The following is a 19,171-nucleotide window of genomic DNA, read 5'->3' as shown; positions in this document are numbered from 1 at the left end:
TACTCCCTCTGTTTTTGTCTGCTTGCATTTTTGATTTCCTTCTCAGGTTATTTTTACCTTATGTCTTAGTCTGGTTTTTTTTTTTTTTTTTTTTTTGTGTATGTGCAGCAAAATAACCATGGATATGTAAACATATATTGTACATATACTTTAACATATTTAACATCTATGGGTCTACCTGCCATCTAGGGAAGGAGGGGAAAAGTTGGAATAGAAGGTTTTGCAAGGGTCAATGCTGAAAAATTACCCATGCATTTATCTTGTAAATAAAAAGCTATAATAATAAAAAAAAAAGAATAGTTTTTAGACATATCTAAAGGCAATCTTGATGAAACTAATGAGAAAGCAACAGGCATGCTTTCTCAAAAAAGATTCTACAGCAGACCCTATTTTTTCAGTCACCAATTGAAAAATACAGAGAATGACTGTATCCCAATGTGCTTATTTTTTGAGTGGTATTAAAAAAAACCACATGATATATCAGAACAAAATTCAGCTATAAAGGCTCTCCTCTGAGATTCCTTGACAAATTTAATAAGATTAACTTTAGTTCATGATTCTCTGATTACTAATATTAATTGAGACAAAATAAAGACATCTTTGTTTGCTGGCCAAATATATTTTTACTGTCATGAAAGATTTCTAGCCTAAATTCTAAATGGGAGAGGGATTCCTTACCAATGGTGGGTTCTTCCAGATTTTCCTGTTTATGGATGACATTCTGATTACACAAAGCTGTAGAATACTGACTACCTAAATGATAGCCATAATTTCTAAAAATAGACACTATCTATTTGAAAAACTCTAAGTAGATGAAGAATACCTGTTGTTCAGATCATGACTAGTCAATGAACAATCCACTGGATGGATTTGTTAGCACATATATATTGGACAGATAGTTGGATGGATATTGAACTAGTACCAGAATTAAGTAGAAAGAACACAATAAGTTGAATTGTTCTTGGAAATTATGTCATATTCTTAATGAATTTAATCTTCTTCTGCATCATGTATGCCATAATCGCCAAGGAATCATAATTATAAGACATCCAAAGGCAATGGACATTGGTAAGGTAGGTGGAAATAAACTGTGTAAACATAGTGTTAATTACCCATATAAAGAAGAGATGATAATCTCTTTTTTTGTTTTAAACTAGTTAAGGAAATAATATTTATTTTGTGTTTTAAGTCAAGTCCAAAATAAAAAATAAAATAATTAAAAAAAAAAAAAGAAAAAACAAACCTATGACCTGAAAAGGAGTTGGACTACATATTTGTTATGAGTTTATTATTACTGTTGTTGTTGTTGATGTTATTAATTTTTATTATTATTATTAATACATGAAAGCTGTATTTGTGAGAGAGATTAAATGTTTGCCTAAACAAACAAATAAATGAATAAGTAAATGAAAATTTAATAAGTCTACCAGAGGAGAGCAGATTTCAGGCCTGAGTTAGGTAGAGCATTGATCAACATTAATATAAGGGAGTAGTATCCTAAAGACATCAGAGAAAAAGGAAAATGACATAAATGTAACAAAAGTATTTATAGCATCTCTTTTTGTGGGCAAAGAATTAGAAACTGAGGAAATGTTCATTAACTGGGAAACAGCTGACCAAATTGTGACATTTAATTGTAATATAGAGCTATGTGAAAGAACAAGTAGAATGGTTTGAGAAAAATCTGGGAAAACTTTTATGATTGGAAGCAGAGTAAGGTGAATACTATAGTAATATTGTAATGAGTGATTTGACTATTCTGATCAATGATTCAAGACAATTCCAAAGAACTTATGATGAAAAATATTATCCTCTTTTAGAGAAATATCTTATAGACTTTTAAGTACAAATTATGTTGTTGATCATGATCAGAGGAATTCACAAATGAATTTTATCAAACATTCAAAGAAAAATGGTTTTGAAAACAATGGAAATGAGTTACTTTTATGACACAGATATGGTTTTAATATATTAATTAGGAAAAATTAAAATAGGAAAACGAACAACAAATATCATATGATTATATTAATAGATATAGAAAAAATTATGAATAGAATACAACATCATTACTATTAAATATTAAAAAACCAAGGAATACATGGACTTATTCTTAAAATAATAAATTCTGTAATTGTTATTTAGTTGTGTCTGATTCTTGATGACCCCATTTGAGGTTTTCTGACAAAAGTTTACTAGAGTGATTTGCCATTTTCTTCTCTAGATCATTTTGCAGTCCAGGAACACACAGCTAGTAAGTGTCTAATGCCAAATTTGAATTTAGATTTTCCTGACTCCAAGCCCTGTACTCTATCCACTATCCCTAAGATCATTTGTTTTGTAAATAAACTAGAATCCTGTCCATTAAAGTCAGGGATGAAACAAGTATGTCAAATGCCAGTATGTCTATTTACTGAATAATTCTGAATTCTGATAATACTGAAAATTCATGCTATAACATGATGAGAAAAAGAAATTTAAGGAATAATCACAGGTAAAGAAACAAAATTATCAAATTTTATAGGTACTATGTGGTATATTTAACCCCAAAGAATCAAGTAAAAAATACAGTGATCTTACAGGATATAAAATAAATCCACATAAATCATTAACTATATAATTTGAATAAAACTTAGCAAAAAAGCATTAGAGAAAAGTCCATTTAAATTACTTAAGGTTACTTGAGAATTAACCTTCCAAACCATACTCAAGAACTACATAAATATGTTTCTAAACAAACTGCTTATACAAATAATGACAGGTCTAAACAATTAGAATAATATTAATTATTCTAGTACAGGTTAAGCCAAGTAGTAAAAAAGTTCAATATCACTTAAATTAATTTACTTATTCAATGCCAGTAGTAACAAAGTAACAAAGAATTACTTTACAGAACTTTAAAGAAATCCATATGGATGAAAAAAAGGAATCAAGAATCTCAAATGGAATAATTACAAGAAGGGTGGACTAGATATTAAAATATACTAAAATCAATAATTCTTAAGACAATATGATAATGACTATAAAAGAAAAAACATTGAGCAGTGGAACAGAAAAGGTATACAACATATAGAAGGAACTGTATTCAGGTCCTTAGTGTTTAATGAATACAAAGATTCCAGCTACTGGGATAAAAGAATTCACTCTCTGAAAGCAACTTCTGAGAAAAATGGAAAGCAAAAATAGATTTTTTTCCCTCTTAATGGTATTTTGTTTTTCTAAATATATGTAAAGATAATTTTTTTAAAGCAAGTCACCTGAGGTTAAAGTGACTTGCCCAAGGTCACAAAGCTACTGTTAGGTGTCTCAGGTCAAAATTGAACTCAGTTCCTCTTGACTCCAGGGATGGTACTCTATCCACTATACCATCTAGTAGCCTCAAAGATAATATTCTACATTAATTTTTGTAACACTTTGTGTTCCAAATGTTTTCTCCCTCCCTCTTACCTCCCCTCTCCCTAAGACAGCAACTGATCTGATATAGTTAAATATGTGCAAACTATAAATTGAGCCCAGTAACTTATATTTTATATTAGCATAAGCCTTATGTAAATATCAAGTGACTATTTAATCTAGACAAAAATCTTACATCATAAAGAATTAAAGAAGAATGAAAAAGATTATCTATTCAGTTATGTGAATAGGAATAAAAATTCATGACTTAAAGAATCATGAAAGATGTATGGAAATGCATAATTTTGATTGTGCAAAATTTAAAAGGTTTTACACAAATCCAATAAAGCCAAAATTAAAAGGAAAACTAGTGGGGAAAATCTTTGCAACAAGTTACTTAATGAAGGTTTTATTTCTAAAATATATAAAAATTGCATTTAAATTTATAAGAAAAAAGAACCCTTTCCCAGTTGATAGATGGTCTAAGGATAAAAATAGGTACAATTCAAGGGGGAAAAGCCTGGCTATTTACAATCACATTAAAAAAATAATGCTTCAAATAACTAATAAGAGAAATAAAAATTAGTGCAAATCTAAGATTTGATTCTTTATTTATCAGCGCCTCAAAGATGACAAAAATGAAAAATAATACAAAAAAATTATTCAACAGCACATGTTGAATTTCACCCAACTATAACTGAGTCCTATGATTATTAGGTCGAAACCCAAAAGAGATCAAAGAAAGAGGAAAAAACTCTGTGAACAAAAATATTTATAAAAACTATTCTTGTCATAGCAAAAAACCTGAAAACTAAATTAAAGTCCATCAATTAAGAAAGGACTGAATAAATTAAAAATTGTTTTTTATTCAAAGGAGTAAAGGTATATTAAGTGGTGCTAATTTTTAAAAATTAGAGATGAGAGATGCTAAAAATATAAAATATTGCATGAACTTTCAGATGAGTTTAATGCATTATTAATTATAAATTGTTTTATTTTATTACATGAGATCCTTCACAAAATGAGAAGAAAGCTGTAAAAAAATTTCTAATGTAAAATGAAGTATCAACAAAACTCTAAAAGTGAATGAAAGGAGAAATAAATTAAAGGTTTGAAAATTTTCAAAAAGGAAAATAAACCCTCAATAAGAACCCAGAACATAAGCAGATAAAATAGCAAAGATAATTCTAAAACCAAAACAAAAGCTAAGTATTAATTTTTCACAAATAGGTTCCTTAAAATTTTAGGGCCCTCTCTTGGCTTTTATTTCTAAAATTGTCTGGTATATGTGTGAAGATCCTTAACTCAACCTTCACCATACAAACAATGGAAATTTGTTCAAAGAAAATAATAATGAGACAAAAATATACCAAAACTTAGGATACAGCAAAAGCAGTCCTTAAGAAAATTTTGTATCTCTAAACATTTCCACTAGCAAAAGAGAGGTAAGAGAGATCAATGAACTTAAAAATACCAAAAAAAAACAACACATCAAAAATCCTAATTATGAAAATCAATAGTTAAACAAAATAGAACATTAAAAATGATTAACTAGCTAAGATTAAAAAAAAGGTTCCAATTTATTTTGTCTATTTTGTCAAATGAACAAATGATCACCTAACCTAATTGTTTTTTTAAAAAAGAGAGGAACTCAGATACCAAAATAAAAATTAAAATGGAACATTCACAAGGAAGCAACTATTTTGCCTAATTATATAGCAATAAAACTGCTAACTTAAATGAAACAGATGAATATATTTTAAAATATAAAATACCCCAATTAGCATCATAGGCTAGAGAGATTTGAAATAACCAAATCTCAAACAAACAAACAAACAAAAAAGAGACTATAACTAGCTATAAATAAACTTCTCAAGGCAAAAAAAATGTCATAGCCAAATGAATTTTAAAGTGGAAATCTATCAAATAGTCAACAACAACAAAAATCATTCTGATGCAGTTTGATTCCTGGTGGTCCAGAGGTTAGTGGCTATAAGAGAGTTGTTAAGAATACCCTTTAAATCTGCCGCAGGTTTTAGGAGTGAAAGAATTCACTCATTTCTGAATTATTAATTGCAAAATGAAAGTTTATTGTTAGATAGAAACCAGTTTACCAAGAGACTGACTTCTCTAGTGGCAGATCTATGGGAAAATGGAGTTTTGCAGTTCTCAGTGGACAGAAGGATCCTGATAGCTGAGAGAGCTATCCAGGCCCATCTGCAAAAGACCTTCATTGATGGAAGATATTATATTGGGTGTCTTGGTGAGGGCTGGGACAGCCCGAGCAGGTGAGACCCAGTGGGGGCTGGGAGAGCCTGGATCTCCTATGGGAATTAACAACACAACACTTCAAAGGGGTGCTTTTTGATCAGAATTTCTAATTGATTCAAAGGCCCTGGCATCCTGGAAAGATAACTTATCTGTGGGAGATATGCCTTCCCCAGGAATGTTTGAGACTCTGAAAGAGATCACAGATCAAAAGGAAATACAATTTCTTAAAGGGACCACAACCTGCTTCAATTCCAATAGTAATAATGCAATAGCAATGCTGCAAAAATTGTGAAGCAGGAAACTCTTATCAATCTAAATAAATCAGAGAAAGAACTATAGACTAATAAACTTCAATGCAAAAAAATTAAGTAAAAAACATTTATAGGATCATATTAAAAAGATTATGCTCTAGGATGAGGTTGGATTTACAGCAGAAATTCATGATTAGTTCAAATTAATAGAAGTATAAATACAACACAGAATATCAATAAGAAAACAAAATTTATATCATATTAATAAATGTAGGAAAGGATTTTGAGAAAACATAATATCATGTATGTTGAAAAAAATTTTGAAGGCAGAGGAACAACTTTATACTTTCTAAATAAGGTAAAAAGAATAAATTTTAAGCCAAGAGCTGGCATTATCTGTATTGGAGAAAAACTATAGATTTTTTAAATGTTTAGATTTGATAAAACAATCTATCAGTGTTATCACTTTTTTTAAAAATAGTTTTAGAAATGCTACCTATAGCAAAAAGGCAAGATAAAGATTTAAGGAATAAGTATAAGCAAAGGGGAAGTAAAATTATCTGTGTTGATTTCCTTGGAAAACCCTAGGGATTCAATTAAAAATTAAATTAAACAATTATGTAATTACTTATAACCTGCTTTGCGAATAGATTCATGAAAATCATCTACCTTTTTGGATACTTCTAAGAAAATTTAGCAGGAGAAAATGGAAAAAGTCTATTTACAATGTAATGGGAGTCTAGCATATACATACAACAACTTTGGTGTTAATATATGTAAGAGACTAAAATGCCTATTTAATTAGATATGTTCTGCTAACTATGTGGTAGGAGAAACTTTTTCATTTGGCTAAGTAGACAGATCTGTAGAGGCTTTAAAAAAGCTTTAGCAACTATTAGCTCTTTGGCCATTCTCTTTCTCTAGGTTTGATTCTTTTGCTTATGGCCTTGGGCCAAAGACAATATTGTAAAGTGAGAAGCCCTGAGCCTTTTCCTGAGACTTATTGTAATGCCAAGAGTAACAGAGGCAAGACAAAGATTGGTTTTTGATCTTTTTAATGTGGAAAGTTTAGACTAGCTGACCGAATGGAACTCATATTCAAAATCATTCAGCCCAGAGGAACTGAGGCCAGGAATTTATGCAGGATTTTAGCTAACTAGGATTTGTATAACTAAGTATACAATCTTATAGGGAGAACAAAGGCAGATAAGGAGGGCAAGGACACTGGGTGGGCAGACAAGCCATAATTTCTGGATAGGATAGGGGTTAAGATAAGATTGAGAGCAGGAGAGAGCAAGGCTTGGGGCAATACTCAAAAGGAGGGGAAATTATCCCAGCCAAGTATTGAGATAAAACACCTAGAGTTTATGACTTTATGGTATGTCAAGGTTTTTCCTGACTCAATTCTATCAATCCTAAGGGCAAGGAAGGGGGTGGTCATAATAACTGAACCAATTCATTGTCTCTGTGTTTCCTCTTTCATTTTTGTAAAAGGATTGGAGATTTGGATCTTATAAGTTTTGAAAGGTTAGGAAAACTCAGCAACTAGGGCTTGCAGTTAGCCCAGCATTATTGCCTCAAGGAGCAAAGGGTGATCTTTGGGAGTGACTTTTAGGACTTATCTCAGCAGTAACTTAGATGAGGACACATTTGGCAGTCATACAGCATCTTGTTGTAAACTTGATGGGACCAATTGAACTAAGTGTGAATCTATTCTTTCTAGAGACTAAAGTAGGATGATGAATACTCTTGAGGTGTTAACAGGAAAAGTTTGTACGTTTGTTCTTGTTATATATTTGAAGCAAACATCCCTTTGTAAGAGCAAGTCACTTACCTCTATTTGCCTCAGTTTCTTTATCTATAAAATAAGTTGGGGAATAAAATGGTAAACTACTCCAGTCTCTCTGCCAAGAAAACCTTAAATGGGATCACAAAGAGTTGCACACAACTAATCAATTAAATAGTAAAAATCTCTTTGTAAAAGTTAATCATTATTAAGTGAGTAAGTGGAACTGGAACACTAGTTAATGGAAACAAATAGTGGGGGAGTAGGGTGAGAAACTGATAAGGCTCAAATTGAGGAAATTTAAGTCAATCCAAAATCCCTGGCACAATGGAATGTGCCAGAACATATTTTTAAAAACTCCTAAAAAGTACATAAACTATTTGGCAATATATTTGTAAAATTAGATTTGAGATTTATAAGAATAAAATGATAATTATTTTGTAGTAATAAGAATAAATAATTCTAGAAATGTCAATTATGGTTGGATTCTACCAGTATAACAAAAATGATGATGTTACTTAACTTACAGATTTAGCAACATACCAAACAAACTAGAACATATCAATATAAACTCTTTCACAGAACTAAACAAAACAATAACAATTTAGTGAGGAAACAAGAAGTAAACATTTTCAGGGGAAACAATGACATAGAACAAAGAAGAAGGCAGAGAGGCAGAGAAACTAGAGACTAAATTGCTAACATTTGTTGGATTATGTTCAAAGCAAAGGAGTTCAAGAAAAAAAATCTACTTTTGCTTTGACTAAAACCTCTGATTGTGTGGATCACAACAAAAATCCTCAAAGAGATAGAATACCAGATCATTTTACTTTTCACCTGAAGAACTTTAATGAAGGTTAAGAATCAACAGTTAAAACCAAATATGGAATAACTTATTTGCTAATGTTTGGAAAAGGAGTACAACAAAGCTATATATTGTCACGCTATTTATTTAACTTATTTCAGAATGCATCATGTGAAATACCAGGCTAGATGAATCAAAAGTATAAATCGAGGTTTCTGGAAGGAAGCATCAATAATCTCATATATTCAGATAATACTACTCTGATGGCAGAGAATGAAGACGAATTTAGAAGCCTCTGGAGGGTATAAGAATAATTTAACATAAAAAACAACAACAAAAAGAAACCCAAACCCCAAGATCATGCAAAGTGATCCCATGGCAAATAGAGGGAGAAAAAATGGAAGCAGTGTCAGATTTTATATTCTTGGCCTCAAAGATCATTGTAGATGATAAAGACAGCCATGAAATTAAAAGATGCTTGCTCATTAAAGGGAAGGGGCAAGTACAGAAAATCTGATAGCATACTAAAAAGCAGAGACATAATCTTGCTGATAAAGGTCCAGATTATTCTGAGTTATGATTTTATCCAATAGCAATGTTTAACTGTGAGAACTGGACTATAAGGAAAGCTAAGTGCTGCAGAATAAATGCTTTTTTAAGAGTGGCGCTGGAATAGCCTTTTGAGAGTCCTTTGGACAGTAAGGATACCAAATCTGTCAGTCCTTAAAAAATAATTTCAAGCTATTCATTGCAAGGTCAAATATTGAAGATGAAGTTTAAATACTTTGGTCACATAATGAGAAAATAGGACTTGGGAAAGACCTTAATGGTGGGAAAGATTGAAGGCAAAAGGAAAAGAGTTAGCAGACAATGAGATGGACAATGTACTGGAAATAGTGAACATGTACTTGGACAGACTTCAAGAGATAGAGGACCACAGAAGGGCCTGGTGTGCTGCTGTGCTATGATCCATGTGGTTATGAAGAGTAGAACACAACCAAATGATTGAACAACAACAAACAAATGGTGACATATGAATACGTAATAGAATATTATTGTACTGCAAGAAATATGATGAATTTAGAGAAACATGAGAAGATATATGAATTATGCAGCATGAAATAAGGAGAAGCAGGAGAACAATTTATATGAATTACACAATAATAGTGTTAGTGAAAATATTTTTGAAAGACTTCACAACATTGAAGGGTATAGATATCTTTCTTATTCTTGTTATACTGAGTTATATTGTTATAATTTACTAAAATGAAATCTATTGTATTTATCTGCTCTCATAGACACATAGGGACAAAATTTATAAACTGAAGGGATTTTAAAGATCATCTAGTCCAAGTTTATGCAATGAGGAATTGAATTGTATTCTCAGACAGCTCTTGGAAATGTTGAAGGAAACACAATAATGAATAAATTAGTGATTAAAACAATGCAGAAAACATTGATCCCTTGTTTCTTCCCATCAAAAAGTAGGATAAAGATAGCATGGTAGGATGCTATAACAATTAAAAAGGAAAAATACCTTTCTTTTTTTTCTTCCTTCCTTCTTTTGTGTCCCCCTATTTTTCTTTCTCTTTGATTCTCTGGAATGGGTAGCAAGTTCTTCTTTCATGTATTTCTTGTCAGAGGATGGAGAGGGACCATTCTTCTTTCACCGCGGCAATACAGTTATTTTAAAGTATGTGACAGCTAAGCAGAAGTATTGGTGTCCCAAGCCTAGGCCTTGGGACTTTAGCTGCTTCTTTTGTTTTCTCTCCTTTTCCTGAATAGTAATACCAAGATGGATACATCCATCCAGATATATAGTATCTTTGTTAGTCTGAGCTGTATGAAGATTCCATTTTTCTCAGTATTAGTTTACTGGTGGGAGGATGAATATTCTGTCACTCTATGTTTCTTATAGAAAAATGATCATGAAAAGGAGGAGAAACCTTAGTCCCTAGATTGACATGGACTTTGTAGCAGTTGTCCATGTATAATTGAGGTGAAACAATTTAGCAGTCAGTCCAACAACTTGCATTCTGTTTTGGTGTTTTAAGTCTCAACCTCCCAAGATAATATAACAATACTGCTTGTTTGTGCTTCTAAGACCCCTTTTTAAACATTTTTTTTTATGTGTAGGAAATAAATGTTGCATACCTGATTTACATTGTACACTGCACATATAAAGTATGACTTTTTACATTTTGGGGGGAGTTTCTAGTCATGAACCAAACTTACGTTTGTGATTCTCTCTTGAGTTCCTATATATAGGTATAAAGACATAGTGAGTTTCTAGTGATTCTTATTTTTATGTATAGATAAAAAAAATCAAGCCCAGAGAGAATAAATGGTTTGCACAAAGTCACTCAGCTAACAAATGACATGGATTAGATAAAAATTCAAGTCTCTTGATTCGAAATCTTTCCAATACCTTAACTGGTACCACCTTAATTAAGGCTTCTAGGAAATTCTGTTTTTACTACCATGCTCTATAGAAAGGCAATGGAAAGGAAAAGAATGTACAAAAGACCAGGATTCGAATTCCAATTATACTCAATGTGACTTCATATAAGTTGCTTAAGTTAATAATGTTTTTTTTTTTTCAGAGATGGGTGTGAGTTGAGGGAATGAGGTGTGGGTGCTTCCAACCATAGTTTTTTAGAAAGAGATGGACTTTCCTGGGGAATAAGAAAATTGATTTTGAGAGTAAGTTGCTGCTAGAGTACAGCACATGCACAGGTCCCTTTACTTATGTTAGAAGTGCTTTAGAGCTGTTTTCTCATCTGTCAAATAAAACTAATGCCCATCTTGTCCCTGACCATTTCACCAGTTAGTTGTGTAGCTCAAAAGAGATATTTATAAAAATATTTTGATAATTTTATAAATGTGAGGTTTTGTCATCATTCTCCTGAACTATACTTAAATCAACTTTCTCCTTTAAATCCTTTTGAATAATTAAATGTTTTTATTATATTTTCTATCTTTTATCTGTCTTGACTTTTTGGGAGGAGGGACTCTGCCCCTTTTTTAGATTTTAGACTATTTGTGTGTCTTCTATCATTTCACTCATGCAGAGCTGGAATAAAATGAAGAGCAATATTTTTTTCTTCCAGCACTATGGATACTAGCTGTGAAGAAATGATTCACTTTATATTTCTACCCACTTGACTTGGGTTCAAAACTTTACCAATATCCAAATCTTTCTAAATATGTTAAACTTTCTTATGGTTATAGGGTATATATTGTTATAATAAAATATCAATAACTATTTGGTATTAATTAGCATATAAAAAGCATGGAAGTGGAATATACTCGATAAATAAGCAGAAGCAATCAAAATCATTAGTCCAGTGTTTGATAAATCTAAGGATACAAATTACTGGGCAAGTAACTCTGATGAAAAGTTGCTGGAAAAATTGGAAAACAGTTTCAATGGCAGTTTAGATTAGCAACTTATAGCATATTGCAAATGGAAATGTGACCTGAATATAAAAGGTCACATCATAAAGATATTAGTGAAGAATAGAAGGTGGTACATTTTATAACTGTAGCCAGGGTGAAAAATTATTGACCAACAAGAGAACATAAAAAAACAGACAGTTTTTATTACACATTATAGAATTTTCTTGCACAAATAAAATCAAAACAGAATAAAAGAAAATATAAGGAGGTATTAACTATTACTGATAAAAATAAGATATCTAAACAAATTAGCTAAAGGCCATTCTCCAATACATAAATGGTCAAAAGATACAACTTCTTTTCTTTTAAAAATTAATTTTTTTTATTTTTTGAATTTTGAATTTATTTTTTATTTAAATCAAAAGTTCCTCCAACCTGTTTTCTGGGGGAAAATATTGTTCATAAAAAAAAAAGAAAATATTGTTTATAATTTCAGAAATTCCAGAATCTGTAGGGAACATGAATTCAAAGAGACAGAAATTTCACCATTATGTTAGGTTTCCACTATAATTCATTTAATTAATCAGGAATCAGACTGAATACAGTGTCTTTTGTACTTTTTCCTTAAGGTATTATTTCTATGTCTGGATAGAAAGCTTGAAAGCTATATCTGAATGAACTCAAAAAAATATTTTTCCTTCCTCTCTTTGACATATATAGAACCTCATACTCTTAGGAATCTTTTGCTTCTTCATAAGGCTGCTCAACATATTCACCTAAGAACTATGGGTAAATTAGGCTAGAGATAGCAATTGAACTAATGTTTGTACATATATTTTTATGGTAAAATTTAAATTTAAAGAAATTAAAATACTATTTGTCTTGCATTTTCAATGCTTCCATTATTTTATTTTATGTCTTTATTTACTTAATATTTTTCAGTTACATTTAAAACAATCTTTTATGTTTTTAAAACTTTTGAGTTCCAGATTCTCTCCCTTATTCCCATCCCAACCCTTTTTAAGATATCACATGTGAAGTTACACAAAACATTTCCTTAAGAGTTGTGTTGGGCATATTGTATTTAATATATACTTTAATATATTTAACATGTATTGGACTACCTGCCATCTAGGGAACGGGGTGGGGAGAAGGAGGGGAAAAGTTGGAACAGAAAGTTTTGCAAGGGTCAATGTTGAAAAATTACCCATACATATGTTTTGTAAATAAAAAGCTATTTTAAAAAATGATAACTTTGTTGTATATTTGAAAGAAAAAAACAAGAGTTGTGTTGAGAAAGAAAACAGATCTCTCACCCTAATTAAAAAAAAAAACCTTCAAGAAAAATAAAGAGACAGAGAGACACACAGAGAGAGACAGAGAGAAAAGAGAGAGAGAGAGAGAGAAAGAGGAGAATACTTCAATCTGTATTCAAACATAGTTTCTTGTCTTGGTATGGAAAGGATTTTTCATCATAAGTCCTTCAGAGTAGTTGTGGGTCATTGTACTGCTGGAAAGAGCAAAGTCATTTACAGTTGGTCATCTCAGAACATTGCTAATATTTTGTATAGTATAAATTTCATTTTACTTGAATTTATGAAGGGCTTTACAGGTTTTTTTTTTCCATAAGAGCATTCTGCTCATTATTTCCCACAATAATATTCCACAACAATCACATATCACAATTCAACTGAATGAATCCAATTAATTCTCATGCCCTTAATTTACAGGTTTTTGTCCTGAGAAGAGAGCTGCTACAAACATTTTTGTACATATAAATCTTTTTCTTTTTTAAAAAAAACTTTTTTTGGTATTTATGCCTAGTACTGGTATTTAACTGTGTAGTTAAAGGATATGCATGAATTTATAGCCCTTTGAACATAGAGTATATCTTTTTTGATCATTTATCAATTGGAAATAAGTTGTTTTCAAAATGAGAATTGCAGATACATAAATTATTGTATGAAAATATACTCTGAATAATTAATAACAGGAAAATTAAAAACTAAAATAACTGCACAGCTTTACCTCACACTTTTAAACAGGCAAAATTGACCAGAAAAAAGTGGAATAATTCATTTTGGAAGATGAGTGAGAAGTCAGGGACATAAGTATACTGCAATATAAGTATTCTGGGCCCAAAAGAAAGACCTAAGATAGAAATGATAATAAATACCAAAACAGCAGCACTTGTGGTAGCAAAGAACTGGAAACAAAGTAAGTGCCCAAAGACTGAGGTATGATGAAATGGTTTTAGGACATATGAAATGAAAAAGATGAAAAATCCCAAGAAACATGACATTTGTATGAACAAAGCAGAATAATATACATGACAACAAAAAGTTTCAAATCTACCTCAAATGTCTATTCACTCCAATTCATTTCCACACAATTGTCCAAAGCATATTCCTAAAGCACAGATATCACTGTGTCATTCTTCTACTCAATACACTCTAGTGCTTCTTATTACTTCTAGGATCAAATACAGAATCCTATATTTAAAATCTTTCACAACCCATTGCCAACCTATCTTTCCAAGCTAATTATAATATTCCCTTTCATGAACTTTATGGTCTAATTATACTGTTCTTCTTGTGATTATTGACACCTGATATCCTACATTTCTTTCCTCTGCACAAGTTGTCACAATGCCTGAAATGCATTTCCTCCTTATCTCTGCTTCTTAGAAAACTTCAAAAGTCAACTTAACTGTAATTTTCTACATAAAGTCTTTTCTTATCCCTTAGCTATGAGTAGCACCTTTCTGTATAAAGCGTTAAATATCAAATTACCAACAATATTTATTGCATATACTTCTATATATGCACTCTTTCTTCCTTGACAAAATGTAAGCTCCTCAAGAAGCTTTATTTTGTGCTCATGTCCCAAATGATTAGAATGGTACCTGGAACAGTGTATTTTAAGTGAATGTTGACTGATTGAAGTAAATGCTTGTTGCATGAAAAAAAAAAACATTAAAATAATACCAAAAGAAAGCTGAACTCTGAATAAATGAAAATTCATTATTTTGCAAAAGAGATGATGAAACAGGCAGATCTCATCCTTGCAGAGATTTGGAGGACTACGAGGACAGAATATTGCATATGGTTTTTGATCTTAATACATTGACTGTTCTTAAGTATTTTTCTTTATTACAAGGAAGAGTTCAATGTGAGAATAGGGGCATAAATTAAGAAATAATCATGATGTACAAAAAACAAAAAACAACCCACTTATTTTTAATTGAAAATAGCACTAATTTTGGGGGATAGATATTTTCCTAAGGTTTCATGACAAAATCCCACAATTATTATTCTATGTCTATAGCAGTTGCTGAAGAATAATCATTCTAATAGAAATTTAGGAATGTATGCACATCTACACATTTACACATATACACTAGAGAAAGTATTACTTACTGAATAAGAAAGCTTGTCTTCATATCAGGAAACTGGATTCAAATGGTGTCTCTGACACCTACTGTGTTTGTTGCATAAACTCATTGTGACGTGAACAAATTTCTAAAAACTGTTGTTGCCCTCACTGGTAAGAGAATGTTTGGATATTTTGTTTGTGTGTGTATACATATCTACACACGGATATTTGTTTTTTTTTTTTTCTTTTTTTATTATAGCTTTTTATTTACAAGATAAATGCATGGGTAATTTTTCAGCATTGCCAGTTACAAAACCTTTTGTTCCAATTTTTCCCCTCCTTCTCCCCGGCCCCTCCCCCAGAAGGCAGGTAGACCAATACATGTTAAATATGTTAAAGTATATGTTAAATATAATATATGTATACATGTCCATATAGTTATTTTGCTGCACAAAAAGAATTAGACTTTAAAATAGTGTACAAGTAACCTGTACGCACAGATATTTACATAAATACATATATACATACACAAACACATATATACATACATAAATATATATACATACACACACACACACACACACACACACACACACACACACACACAAATGAATTCACCTAGCAATACATGGGCACATTCATATTCTTAAGCATAAATGCCTGCCTTGAATAATTCTTCCAAGAAAGTAAGACTGTGCTACGTTAAGGAATCTTTAACAGAAGTGAGGTGCTCAGACATAATGTTCTGGGAAACAGCAAAGGAAAAAAAGGCTAGTCTGCCCATAAACAGAATCATTAAGCCAAACATTTAGCAGAACACAATGGCATCAGGAACATATGTCACATGAATAAGAACATATGTTCTACAAGTACTTTTGGTTTATGCATTGCAAAGAAACAAAACTATCTAAAGGAATTCAACATTTAAGGAATAATCAAAGTCTTTTGAAAAAATAAATGCAACTTAATTTAATTTCAATGGACATTTATTAAACACCTACAAGTGCTAAGCAGCATGGAATAAAATTGGAAGCAGCAAGGTGGGTCTAGAGACAGGAAGACCTAAATTAAAATGCAGCCTTAGAAACTTATGTGACTATGGGCAAGTTATATAATTTTTGTTTGATTAGGTTTCCTCAACTGTACAATGGACATAATAACAGAACTTACCTCCAAGGGTTATTTTGAAGATTAAATAAGACATTATTTGTAAAGCACCTGGCACTCAATGAAAGTATATAAATGCTAGCTATTATTATTAACAACATTAGTGTTAATATAGATTTGGTACATCAGTTAATTATTAGTTAACTATTAGTTAATAATTATAATTGTTATTATTAATTGTTGTTTAATTATTTTTCACTTGTGTTTGACTCCTGGTAATCCCTTCTGGGGTTTTCTTGGAAAAGATAGTTGAGTGATTTGCCATTTTCTTCAGTTAATTTTACAGCTGAGAAAACTGAGGGAAAGAGGTTAAGTGTTAAGAATGTTAAGACACACTGTCACTAAGTGTCTGAAACTAGATTTGAAATCAGGTCTTAATGACTCCAGGCCTGGAGCTCTGATCTACTATTAGGCGGCACAAGTTGATTCAGTGAATGAAGCACTGGAGAAAGTTTCTTTGCCAAGAAAACCCCATAATATATGTATTATGGTCCATGGGGTCACAAAGAATTAGACAGAACTTAATTGAACAACCACAAGTCATTAATTAGAAAATTAGTTAATAGAGAACTGGCATTGGAGCCAGAGAGACCTATATTCAAGTCCTGCTTCTGATGTATATTAACTGTTATCCTGGACAAATCATTTAATGTCACAGCAACTCTAGAAGTTGCAGAAAAGGTACTGACTTGCACTGGTAGAAGAAATTTTTAAATCAAGATCCCCACACCAATGCAATATTGGGGCTAGTCCCTATCATAATCCCTAGTACTAGACATTGGGGATGGGAAACTGAAAATTTTACATTTATATACAAAATAATTTGAGGAGTAGGAGTCAGCAATAACTAATAGAACAATTATGAAAGGTTTTGTAAAAGATGTTGAGCCTGAATAGATCTTTGAAAGAAGTTTAGGATTCAAGAGGTACACATGAGGAAGAAATTTAATATAAATATGAGAAACAAAAAATAAGGATTCCACTTCGAAGGACCTAGTATTTCAATTTGGAATTGATAGTAATGTGAAATAAATCTAGAAAAATGATGATTTAATTTACAAAAGCCAATGAGACCACAAAGAAAAATAACTTGAGGACTGAGCCTGAAGGAACACTTGTTACTAGAAGCTTCAAACTGGATGCTGATCCAGCTGGGCAAATAGATAACCGGGAAAGGTCAGTGTCCTGGAAGCAAAGGAGAATAAAATATTCACGATGTTCTTGTGTATGAATATTGATAAAAGCCATTAGATTTTTAGCAGCTTAGAAAGATGCTTAATTATTACTGCAACAAAAGAACTAAGGATAAAATTGGTTATTCTTAGGCCCAAGTATTTTCATATTATATTCCTGTGATCTTTCCCAACACATTGACTTTCAGTACATTCCTTTCAGATCTGCCTCAATTTATAGAAGTAGAAGGTTATATGTTGTATCTATGAGGAAAATCAGAAGCACAAAAAATGAGGCATATAAATATATATAGTTTTTGTATGTATATATGCATATATATACAAATATAATTATATACTCATATGCACACACAATATATATATATTATATATATATACATATATATAATTTAATAATAAATATAAATTTAAATTTAGGTCTCCTAAGTCAGAACGATGAACTTTCCATAACTAAAAATCTTATACGATAGTCAAAACAATACTCTGCTTTGTTGTCATAGTGACATAAGGCTGCAGTGCTTTATTAGAAATGAGCTATCTCTATTAGTGCAGTTGCCTTTATCAGGCACTTCAAAGGAAAGGTAGGAACTCTTGGTCTGCAATAAAACAGCATTATCCGGTTCCGGAGCATCAAGCGGGTGGGGCTCGGTTTTCTCTGCCATCTCTGCAGTGGCTCTGTTTGCCTGTGAGAGTCCCGCCCATCCTTTAACAGAGGGAGCCCACTAATCTTCTTCCTCTCTCCTTCACCCCTCCCAGTCCGACTCTGAATCACGAGCTCAGTATCTTGCAGGGGAAAATCGCGAAACAAAGCAGTCTAAAACCAGGGTGTCAGACCAGGGGGTGGGGGTGGGGGAAGGGAGCACGAATGAAAGAAAGATGCTGTTCTTTTCCTTTCTAAAAGCTCCTCACCCCCTGGGGGAAGCATTCTGGAACAGAATAGATTGCCTAAGATTTAGCAACGTTCTCTCTTCTCTATAGGCTCCAATCTATGACAGATTGCAAGCTTCTTATTTTGCCATTCCAGTTAGAAGCTTAGTAACCTTGTTCTGTACCCTTGCATTCCTTTCTCCTCCTCTACCCCGCCCCAAATCTCGCAGCCCCGGGAGCTAGGGCTCAGAGGATTTAGGCTGTGCACTGAAAGCTGTCGGCCCAAAGTGGTCTGCTTGCTTGCTCTCTTGCTGCAATATTCTCTCATCTCCTTTTGATCAGTGACACCATTACCGCTCCACTCCCTTAGTCTCCATTGATTTTTTTCTTTCGCATATCTCACAAGACCTCCGGGAAAGAGCCGTTTGTTCAAATGCTGGAACTGCATTGGGACGGGAAGGAATGAACGTAGATTTACACCTAGACGCAGCAGCAGCTTATACTAGGCCCATGCCCAAATGGAGGGAGAGCGGGAGAGGATTTAGTCTCAACCATAATTCGTCCATTTAAAAGGCGAGCAGCAGGCGCTCTTAACTGCTTTCGCCTAGCCTTGTAATACAACAACTGGAGCCAAGTGAGGTTTTGGTTTTCTTCCCTCTCCATTTTA

At 32.1% G+C, this 19,171-nt stretch overlaps 1 protein-coding gene across 2 annotated transcripts in view; it reads right to left on the bottom strand.

Moving 5' to 3' along the window:
- ATL1 (atlastin GTPase 1) overlaps window positions 1–19,171 on the bottom strand; it is a 115,130-nt gene that overhangs the window by 95,695 nt on the left and 264 nt on the right. The window lies entirely within an intron of this gene.

This window comes from Antechinus flavipes, chromosome 2 (assembly GCF_016432865.1).
Source record: "Antechinus flavipes isolate AdamAnt ecotype Samford, QLD, Australia chromosome 2, AdamAnt_v2, whole genome shotgun sequence".
Lineage (NCBI taxonomy): Eukaryota > Metazoa > Chordata > Mammalia > Dasyuromorphia > Dasyuridae > Antechinus > Antechinus flavipes.
Note: the sequence above shows the minus strand (reverse complement) of the source record. Positions and strands in the feature narration are given on the sequence as shown.